Genomic DNA, 12,152 nt, shown 5'->3' with positions numbered 1-12,152 from the left:
ACTCAAAAAACATGGCCGCCATCGGCCAATCAAGAAAAAGCAGCTATTAGACAGGGTTAACGGAGCCCGATCGAAATGAAACGCGGTGGGCCTGTTTGTCTCTTGGCCATGAAGGTCTGTGCAGAGTAAGAAAAAATTCGGACTCCGGAGGGCGCTATCACGTTTTTTCAGTGTTTAAGTGATTGTGTATTATGCAGTGTTTCAGATATCAACAAGATCCTCATATCATTTAATAGAGGTACTTAAAATGAACAACTTTTCCTCAAGCAGCACTTGTCTCAGTCGAATCGTTTGTTAGATATTCATAATTTTCTTTGAAACCTACTTTTGCGAACTAGTCCTAGGTTTTTTGACCGATCTGAACCGATCCAGTGCTGGAATAGTCCTTAGACACTGATTATCAATAACTATCAAAAAAAGTTGAACTTTGCACTCATTGTCGCAACACCACGGTCAAAAGTATGAAGAGGCGGTGCCACAAATACTACAATGGCTATCATTTATGATAGGAATGAGATATCAACACGAAACTTGGTACACATATGTATAGACCCAGGCCAAGGTCACATGCAAAAAATTGCAGAGATTGTCCACTAGGTGGCGCTATAACTTAAGAACAAATAACCATAACTATAGCATATGTATATGACACATAAATATTTGTCTGACCTACTTGTTATTTTGCACATTACATCTACTTTCAGGTTCTTATAATGGTCTATGAGGATAATTATTTATCTTTGAAAACATGCCACTCAACAGCCAACCAGTATTAACCATGTACGAGTCAAGCCTAATGGTGTGTGATTACAACTAAACTCATGGGACTGTTGGTCTTATGTTTCCAAGTGTCTGTGAGGATTTTTAGTTCATCTTTCTGAAAATCTTTGCATCTAACACAATGTGTGCAAAGTAAACAGTTCTCTAGATCAGTGGTTCTCAACACACCTGCTTCACATAATCAGCACAATAGTAGAGATCTCTATTAACTAAACTGATTGTGTCAGATGAGAGAAACATACAAAATGTGCAGAGCAGTGGTTCTCCAGAAACGGAGTAGAGAACCACTGCTCTATATGTTTATGTTTATATGAAAAAACTATTTTGTGAACTAATACTTGGTTTTTCACTCAACACCACTAAAGCCAATGCAATACAATTTCCTGTAGTCTGTGAGCAAATATGAATGCCAAATTGTTATCACCAATTGTACGTCTTATTCCTTTAGTTGTTTAGCTTTGAATTACAAAAACAACTTTTCAAAACTACTAGAATTTTTTCAGTCAACAACAATAAAATCAGCGCAGTACATTTTTCTGTCCTCTGTGTGTAAACCCAGCAAACACTTGTATGTGGGGCCCATATGGGTTACAAATGGGCTAGATGGGTACAGAGTGGGCATGGGCTCAAAATGGGCATCTTATCTGGGGCCCATCTGGGGTCAACTAAGTGGGTCCCACATGGGCAAACCCAGGTGGGCTCACCATGTGGGACCTACTTGGTTTAGTCATGGGAAATGAGTACATGGGCTGAAAATGGGCTACTAATTCAGTTTAACAAGACAACAAGTGCAAACACTGTAAATCCCAAAGTTTAATTACATGAGTAGATAGTACACAAATATGGTCCTTGAAAATGCTTTTATTGTTATTTTGCCACTTTAACACAATCTAATAAAAGTTTTGTCAACACAATACACAATTGCTATTTTACCCAATTTTGTGCAATTTAAAATATCAAACTCCGTTTGAATTTCATGTAACTGTAAACCGTAAACACGAAAAAAATAAAAAATAAATTAATTTGAGAGTTTTCAAAACTGCATGATGGATCTCGCGAGATTTTATTCAGCAATACCCATCCCCCACCGCTCCCTGATTTTCGCGGGCGCGCTCAATTACTTGCCATTCTGCTAAAGTTTTCATGAGGAGACTTCGCTGTCAGTGTATTCAAGGTAAGAACCCAATAATTGCATACAATATATATATATATATATTTTAATTTTAATTAAAATACATTGTTTTCAAAGCATAATGTTTAACAAACATGTGTTCTTGTCAAGTGAGAATTTCAGTTAGACATCTAGTTCCCAAGATCGCGCCATTTTCGGCCTTAAAAACGATAAAAATTACTGTACGCCATCACTGTATAAATCTTCAAAAAATGGTCTGAAAAGTAAATATTTTTTTTAACTTTTACCCTTATTGAGCATATTTTTAATGGAAATTGTGCTTTTACGTTTCACTCTGCGGCGTTCCTTCGTTAATGTTTTAGTTCATGACGAAATGTGTATTTTATTTTAAAATTGCAGTCTCGTGTAGGGTATTTGCGAATTAATGACTCGTTTAAGTGGATTCCACAAAGTATTGCAAATAAATGAGTCTTTTGAATCGATTCTTTACGAAGCAAATGGGCCAAAAACGCTTTGAATTGGTTCGCGAATCAGTTTGATTTGTTCAGATCGCTTCAGAAACTGAATCGTCTGATGCGGTTTCATCAAGAAACACGCAGAACATTGGATGACGTGAATATCAATCTACTATTAAAAGCGAAAACTTCACACGTGTACTCGCCATATGCGCGTGCTGTTTGCCGTCATACACACGTGCGCAACCTCCACAGAATGACGAAAATCCACCAATGATTTACGTCTGATTCGCTGCATACTTTACGTAAGTGCTTCTCACACGTGACATGAGATTCACAGCATCTAAAATCAGTTTGAATTTCATGTAACTGTAAACCGTCAATGTACTTAGACCATCTTAGGAGATTCTCTGAGTTTACTTTATATGCATTCCATAGTAAATGCAAAACTCGGCAGGTTTATTTGTCTAATATTTCAGCTATAAGCTGTAAACATTAACATTGAGACTAAAGTTAATTTCATAGAAATGCTTGTCTATTATGTGTTTGTCTAAAGTATTCTTTAATATGTATTGTTTGTTTATGTTGCAGTGTCACACAAACTGTAATAGTGCATTTCATAAGTATTGGGACAATACAGACAAAATTTATCTGTTTGCTGTGGAGTCAAGAAATGTCTAAACATTAAAATATGAACATGAGAAACGTACAGAATGTCACATTTATTTATTTTTTACTTCTTAACATACACAATATACCAACTCAATGGAACAACAACACATTTGTATTTTACTCTTATCTAATGTGGGCATATTGAGACCATTGGCTCAGAAGTGTTGAACTGTGTCCTCATGCATTAATTGTTCACACATGAAAATCAGACAATGTGTAAGATCAGTTTGACCTTAATCTTGCATTTGGGTAAAACACATATAAGTCACCATTTAAGGTTGTTGTTCTTTGTTGATAAAGCATGCATGTGTTGTTGAAACACAAACAAAGGTTACTAAAAAGTGACATAGTGATATTCATCTTTTCAATTTCTGGTGTCCACAGCAAACAGAAATTTTTTGTCTTTACTGTCCTGATACTACTCCTGATGAGGGGCACTGTATATGCTGTGCGTGCATATGTCTATATATATATATATATATATATATATATAATTTATCATATATTGAATCACAAAACCCTTTGTATTCCTGTGCTCTTTTCCCCCATAAATTTAGTTGAATTCAGCTATACTTATCCCCCACACCTCCTTGAATCTCACAGCGTGCCATCACTCTGCCATTCTGCTGCAATTCACTGTCAGTGTGTTCAAGGTAAGAACCTAGTATTTGCATACAATAATAAAATGAAAAATGTAAATTTTAATCAGAATACATTGTTTTCAAAGCATAATGTTTAACAAAACATGTGTTCTTGTCAAGTTAGAATTTCTGTTAGACATCCCAGTTCCCTAGATCGTGCCATTTCTAATGTAATTACGAGACGAAACTGTTTAATTGTGTCTGCTCCCGTTTGTTTTGTGATCACAGAACAGTGCTTGCAGCGACCACTTTTAGTTTTTATTCTAAAAGTGTTCACATTTAGTTCAATATATGCATTCTTAGAAGTTTAATTTAACATTAATCTTTATAAAATGTCTATTTCCTCTCAAAAGAATCCCCTTATTTAGTGCTAATTCAAATAGCAAATGCACAAAAGATACTCAAAATACTAAAACTTTAGAATATTGATAATAATTAGTAATGTTATTTTCTTCTGACTGATTTGGTAACACTTTCATTACTTTCATGCTCACTAGGTAAGCATGGTCTTCATTTTAGAATGAATTATACATGCATTATATAAATTGTGAACCTGTATATAATAAGTCTTAGTAGTTCTCTATGAGAAATAAAAAATGGTTACATTGATTGGTTAACAGTTAACTACTGCATTCAACTTAGTGCTATACTTCTACTGTAACGAGGAGCCGTGAGACAGAGGATCCATTTGCAGTTTTATTAATAATCACAGGTAAGGGGCAAACCAGAATCATAAACAGTGGACAGGCAGCGTCGAGACAGGCAGATAACAATCAATAATCCAAAGACAGGCAGTAATCAAAGGCAGGCAGATAACACTCGAATAATCCAAATAACAGTCCTGGGGCCGGTTGCACCAGCTGTGCGTAAGTTACAACGTAGCTTAGTTACGACGTAAATAGGCACTAAGTTACAACTTACGCACTACTAAATGTTTTTGCGTTGCACCATTAAACTTAGTTTAAACGTAACAATACGTTGTAACTAAATATTTACGGAAGCCCCTGTCCATGAATAACGTTTGGAATAAGATGTCATCCAGATTATAGTGATGGTTGTTTTCGAAGCACTGCTTCATGAGGCTTCGAAACATTTACGAATCTTTTGTTTCGAATCAGTGGTTCGGAGCTTGTTTCAAACTGGCCAAAGTCACGTGATTTTAGCAAACGAGGCTTCGTTACGTCATAACTGTTTCGAAACGTTTCGAAAATCCGATGGTTCACCACTAGGGGGAGTTGATCACATGACCAGTGTCTAATAAGTTTAGGTGACCTCGGGTCAGTTTTATAATGAAAGTTCATAAAACATTTATCCTTCTGACTAATAACACTGCCATGTTGTCTAATTTTTGTTTATAGACAGATTTAATGACAAAAATGTGCATAATTAAAAGGGTAGTTAGTTTTATTCATTTGTTTGCCCTAAATAAAACTAAAAACACATAAAACACTTTTAACTATGTCTTAAATAAGTTAAATCATTTTTTAAACATATTTTAATAAAAATCTTGCTATTATTTTGTAAAAAAAAGTGTAAAATGTGTGGACAGCTCTGCTTTTACACTGTTTTGACCAGCAGGGGTCGCCAGCGTGTGTGGGTTTCGAACTGCTTTCGAAAAACTGAATCAATTTTCGAAGCAATTGGTTCAATTGATTCGAAGCTTCGAAAAGCTTCGTTTCTCCCATCACTACCAGATTATATAACATCGATGAGCTCGTATTAATTATGAAGAGCCGCAAATTCGTCAACGACTTTTCAAGAACTGTTTAATTTTCTGTGTATCCATCAATTAAAATAAGATTTAAAATTTCTTCCTGTTTATTTTCTCTTCCATGTGTGGGATATATATTTTCAATTAAAAGTGTAATGTTTTGAGTTCGATAACATATGCTTTAACGTCTTTTTTTTAACTTTCAGTTTAGGCGAGACAAGAATGAGTTTGAAATTACGTACTGTTCAGACTATTTCCTGCTTGCCCATTATAAGGCTTGTGATTGGGTTAAGGAAAATAAACGTCATTCTATGCGACAACGCATTACTTTATGGAGAGCTTACGACCTACTAGCTACGTTCTGCCTTAAGAACAAGTGGTGCAACCGAATTAAGTAAAGAGTTAGTTATAAACTAGCTAGTAGTTACTAAGCCTCTAGTTTGGACTTTACGTTCCAGTTTAAGTAAGAACTTACGAACGACTGGTGCAACCCTACCCTGGTCACAACAAGAAATACAATCACAGGATAAACGCTCGGAAATGACTACACAGGGCAAATCAAGACTTCGCACAGTTCAGAGTCTCACAGGGGTTTAAATAGGCAGTTCATGATAGGTTGCAGGTGGCGACGTAATCAGTCCCAGGTAAGAGGCATTATGGGAAATGTAGTGAAATGGGGAAAAGACTAATACTCTGGTGAAGGCGCCCTCTGGCGGCTGGGAGGACGTGGAGAGGTGGTTTCATTCGTAACATCTACAAATTCGTTAAAGGAATAGTCTACCCTTTTGCCATATTAAACTATGTTATTACCTCAACTTAGACAAATTAATACATACCTATCTTTTTTAAATGCGTGCACTGTACAGTGCGTCGCAAATGTGTTTGCATTTAGCCTAGACCCATTCATTCCTATGATACCAAACAGGGAAGCCACCAAACACTTCCGTGTTTTCTCTATTTAAAGACTGTTACCAGTAAGTATGGTACCACAAAATAAAACTTTTTTTTTGGTACCATAGGAATGAATGGGGCTAGGCTAAATGCTAACACATTCACGACGCACTGTACAGTGCACGCATTTAAAAAAGATAGGTATGTATTAATTAATCTAGATTGAGGTAATAACATCGTTTAATATGGCAAAGGGTAGACTATTCCTTTAATCGGTTCTTGTTATTTAATAGTAGTTCTTGAAATGTTATGTACATCCATTCAGTTATTATCTCAGAATAAACCCAGAAAGGGTCTTGTATCAGCCTGAAGGGGTTTATTCAGAGATAATAACCGAATAGATCTATGTTATCCCGCTTATTACATGGCTACTTGTAAATAATTAGACACGTAAATAAATAAATATATAACACAAAATATTGATCTGAGGTGATCTCAGTCAGTTTCCGCGGAGATAACTGCTTCTTTCTTGCAAGAGCTCAGATTAAATTTAATCTCACTTTAATGCTTTTTATGTATTTTACAGGAAGTTTGAAAAAAAATGCCCTAACAAATACAACAACAAGAAGAGAGGCAGAGAAGGCAGTGTCCAAGTGGCTAATCGGTGCCAGGGACAGGGGAGGTTATCGCACTGCCAGGGCACGAGTTGGACAACAAGATGGGTAAATGTCTTAAGATTTACATTTTAAATGGAAATACAAACTTTAAAAAGACGAATAATCAATGCAAATTCAAAAATGTTTTACCATTTGTGGGAACATGTGATCCTAATATTATCATAGCCAAAAGATATTGAATCATGGCTTTTCAAACATGTCCTGGGAACCCACAGAACTGCACACCTACTTCTTCTGGTCTTGCAATTTGTACTCAGGCACAAACATATCAGGCAGTGTTTACACACTAATGGCGAGTTCTTACTGGACAATTTTAGGCCTTATTGTCACCCACCGACAGGTTTTGCAAGGTCTCTGCCCGAAATCATAGGTAAATTGCTGCTCATTGCGAGTGACAATCACTGTGTAAATTATCAAAGATTGTCAAGAAAATTGTGTAATTAAAAGGGTTAGTTCACCCTAAAATGTAAATAATGTCATTAATTACTCACCCTCGTGTCATTCTACACCCAACCTTCATTCATCATCAGAACACAAATTAAGATATTTTTGATTAAATACAGTGGCTCACTGAGGCCTGCATTGACCAGTCCTTCCAGAAAAATTCAGGTTTTTTGTGATTGTTGCGGGCAAAAATCCTTGATCTTGCGGCACGTTTTCTTAAAAAATGCGATGGAATATGCGGGATATTTATGTAATTTTATGCGATGAAATTCCGGGAACTTGCCAAATTTGCGGGAACTTGCAAAAACTGCAGCTTTTGCAGCTTTTCAATGATGTTCACATCACATAATCACGTCACTTCATAATGTTCCCATATCAACAGGGGACATGGCTGCGCTTGTGTAAAGTAAGTGCAACATTTTTCAATTTTCTGCTAAGACTTTTTGCTATGAGAATGCGGGGATTATGAAATCATGCAAGCCCAGCATATTTTGCGTGCGAAAATCTGCAGTTTATGCTGCGAAAGTGCGGCGTATTTGAAAAAAATGCGGCCCCCGCATAAATACGCAGACTTTGGCTGATTAGACATTAAATCATGCAATCGCATAATCACGTTTTTCTGGAGGGACATCAATGACATGTCCTTTGTCAAGTTCAATTATTGTAGTAAAAACATTTAAACCAGTTCATGCGAGTACAGTGGTTCAATATTAATAATTACATTTTTGATGCACCTAAAACACAAAATAACTGTCAGGATCCTGTCAGAATCTTGTCTTGTTTTAATGTCTAGTTCAATTTGACAGGGTTCTGACAGTACCATGTTTTGTGTGGGAACACCTGGCCATGGTGTGTTGATATCAGGCCACGTGTTTTCCTTGTCTCGTCTCTTTTACCCTGCTCCCTTGTCATCCTCATTGGTTTTTATTGTTTGATCCTTAGCACCTGTTTCCCTCTTGATTTGCTACTTTATTTAATGCCCCCGTGTAGGGCTGTCAACTTTAGTCGTTTAGTCGACTAATCGGTCGAAGCCATCTTTGTCGACTGACATTTTCATTGGTCGACCAGTTGCATAATTTATTTTTTTTACCAATAAAGAAATTTTCATTGATTTACTCCTTGATATTTATTCCTTTATAAGCAGTTATATGTTACTGTATTCTAAATATAATTAGCCTATATTTATTCCCAACTTAAAACGCTTTAATTTAGGCTGTTTTGTAACAGCTTCACAGTTTAGCGCACCACGTAGAACACTCTGGAACCGCACCTGTGGCTGCATGGCTGCACTGCTGCTTCGCGCTCAGTAAGGAATATAAGTAGTTTTGCTGTATTCATTCAGTAAGAATGCTACTTGTTTTTGCTTTAGTCGGCAAAATGTCCAAGAAATCTAAATCTTTTGTCTGGCTGCATTTTACAAACCTTAATGGGTGAAAGCTGTCGGTTTTAGGTTAAAAAAAGTGATCTCTAAATTAGGCTATTATAGACAGTGGACTAAATGCTACTACAGTTATAATAATAATTATTATTATAATTCGTTACATATATATATATATATATATATATATATATATATATATATATATATATATAGCGCTTTTCTGCAGCACTCAAAGCGCTTTACATATGAAAGGGGGATTCTCCTCAACCACCAGTTAGTCATCTCATTCCAAGATCTTTTTGTGTGAAGTGAACAGATCCCTCACACTCAATTTTTCATAACTTACCTGTTTGTACTTAATAAACAAATAAAAACATTTGGCGCGATGTCACGGCGTTTCGGTTTGCACGCTCGCAAGGTTTTCAAAAAGTAAACGCTACAGCCTATTTTTTTGTAAATTCCTTCATTCGAATAGTAAATAAAATACAGCAATAAAATAATTAAAATGAAAGTCTCTACTGATTGTATTCCAAATTATTAACATTTATGTCTTTTAGGCTAACAGTAAAGTGCAGATTAAGTTTTGTTTTTGTAAATCCTCAGAAATGACTTTTACCACTTAATTAAGTTTTGCTTTGTAGAAAGCCTTTCTTTAAAGTGAATTTCGTTTTGTATAAATTGTATCTTAATCTTAATAAACGTTTTATCAACCAATTGTATGCATTTAATAAATAAAAAGCAAATATAGCAGACAATATAATAACCGTGACATGGAGGCGCCGGCGCGGCGCGTTAACTTGCTCTGCATTGTTAACTAGAACACACCTCATCATAAATGATTAAAACTCAGCGTAGGCATATATGCCTCATACATTAGCATTAAATATCTTTGCTGCATTCGTTCACAGTGAGTTAGATTTGCCGTGGCCGGTGCGTCTTTTATGCATTCTGAAGGTGCCTGTTTTATCCATTGGTTTTATCGTGTTGCAGTTTATTAGGCAACATTCCGCATAAGATGGGCTTAGATTTGGAAATACATTACATCTACATTTCAGTGGTACCAGATAAGGTGATGATGATCATCCTCTTTCTTTATTATTGCTAGCATAAACTAAAGCGAAACTAAATCAAACTAAAGCGGCGTCTCTTCGGAGCTGTCATTTTCTTAAATGAGCCGCGGCAATGTTTCAAATGAGCTTCTAACGCTAGACAAACGCCTTTATTTTCAACGCGATCACCTTTTACCCAAACCATTTCAAAACTAAGGAGCCATTTGTCATCCGATTCGGTGCTGCGTTTGCGTGATATGTTTGCGCTGTAAGGGTTTTAAAAAAAGTGTGTGTTATCTTATGTTTTTGTTTTTAATTTGTACACTTGACACGTTTGAAAATAGCCTAAATAATGTAACAAAAAACGAAAATAAACCTATAGGCTTTCCTACTATACAGCCTATTATTAATAGGATTGTTTTTAGGCTATTTGGGATTTTTTTTTTGTGTGTGTGTGTGTGTGTGTGTGTGTGTGTGTGTGTGTGTGTGTGTGTGTGTGTGTGTGTGTGTGTGTGTGTGTGTGTGTGTGTGTGTGTGTGTTTTAAAACGTCCAGATCGGCTGGACAAAAGTGAACCCATAGCTTCGAAAGTAAAGAAGAATATACAGCCTGTATAAAGGAGAGCTTTTTTTAGGATTAATTGGCTATTTTAGCAGTTTTTTTTTTTTGTAGCGTGTGGTGTGGTCCGGTGCGCGATTGTGACTGTCACTATAGACCTAGGACAGAGATCCTCACTTTGCAGTTAAAAAATCACTTAATTTTCAAAGAAATTGTATTATTATTATAGTTTTATGTATTATTGATGTTTTTCATTGTCGTTTTATTAATGCTCTATGACAGTTGTTTAATAATTATTCAATCAAAATATGCAAAACATCACGTCTTTTTTTAGTCGACTAATCGTTGCGCAGGACAGGACTTTGGTCGACTAAGCTTTTCATTGGTTGACTACAGCCCTACCCCCGTGTCTATTGTCAAGTTGCACGTTCGTTTTGCGTGGTTCTTGTGTGTGCTGTTTAAATTAAGTCAAGTATAATCCAGTCAGTCTAGGTTCATGTCTACAGTCTTAAGTCAAGTTAAGTGTTTAGTCTCTCGTAATTGTGTGCTGTTCATGTGTTTTGCTCCCTAGTGGGCTTTTGTTTTCAAGTTTGTTATAAAGTGTTCTCTGTTTACCCCCGACATCGCTTGCACTTGGGTTCATCCATTATTCCTGACAATAACAACTTGTATACTGATGGCTGATTTCAAAACACAGTTTCAGGAGCGTTTATGAATCAGTGTGTTGAATCAGCGTGATTTCAGCAGTTTGGCGGTTTGACACGCGATCTTAATTATGATTCGACATGCTGATTCATAAACGCTCCAAAGCTTTTCCTGAAGCAGTGTTTTGAAATTAGCCATCATTATATAAGTTTTTTTTTATTTGTTTTCCCACCAAAAATATTCTGGTTGCTTTATAATATTATTATTTAACCACTGTACTCACATGAACTGTTTTAAATATATGTTTAGTACATTAATGGATCCCGAGAGATGAAATGTCATTGCTGACTATGCATATCTTAATTTGTGTTCTAAAGATTAACGAGGGTCTTACGGGTGTGGAACGACATGAGGGGGAGTAAAAAACTACATTATTTTCATTTTTGGGTGAACTAACTCTTTTAAAAACATGATATGTCATGAAGGGTAACCTGACACATCTGTTTGAACTGTGAAAAGTGGAATTTATGAAGAAAAGTGGCACAACGGTTAATTTATTTTCTTTTTCTGTTCAAAGGGCCGTTGGTACAGTGACAACAGAGGAGTGAGGAGCTGCCCTAATGTTGTTTTGTTTGTATTGTTCTATGCAGTTAATTAGTTGAAGTTAATTAAACTTTTTAAAGAGTTAATTAAAGTGTTGCTCCACAAAAAAAGAAAAAAATGTCATAAATTATTTTTCCTCATGTCGTTCCACACCTGCAAGACCTTTGTTCATCTTCAAAACACAAATATATAACACAAAAAGATATTTTTTATGAGATCAGTGAGCTTAATTTGTGTTCTGAAGATGATTGAAGCTCTTATGGGTTTGAAACGACATGAGGGTGAGTAATTAATGACAAAAATAATAATTTTAGGATGAACCCTGCAAGTTTAACTTTTCTTTTTTTCATTTTTAATGTTGTGTTTTATAAAGTTTTAAATGTAATCAAGATCAAATTGTTAATAAATTGTAAAAGTAAAGCATGAACTACTGTTTTCTGTTCATTGAATAACTTTAAGATTTTATTGTAGTGTATTACATGGAATTTTTGTATTTAGGGGTTTATTGTAAAAT

General features: G+C 35.6%; 1 long non-coding RNA gene across 1 annotated transcript; it reads left to right on the top strand.

Moving 5' to 3' along the window:
• The first annotated feature begins 3,602 nt into the window (after positions 1-3,602).
• Positions 3,603-11,749, top strand: LOC135757478 (uncharacterized). The gene is made up of 3 exons (XR_010536263.2): positions 3,603-3,692; positions 6,869-7,004; positions 11,613-11,749. It is a non-coding gene; the product is annotated as an uncharacterized lncRNA (long non-coding RNA).
• Positions 11,750-12,152: the final 403 nt, after the last annotated feature.

The sequence above is a fragment of the Paramisgurnus dabryanus genome, chromosome 16, assembly GCF_030506205.2.
Source record: "Paramisgurnus dabryanus chromosome 16, PD_genome_1.1, whole genome shotgun sequence".
NCBI lineage: Eukaryota > Metazoa > Chordata > Actinopteri > Cypriniformes > Cobitidae > Paramisgurnus > Paramisgurnus dabryanus.
This window is presented reverse-complemented; position numbering and strand designations above follow the sequence as displayed.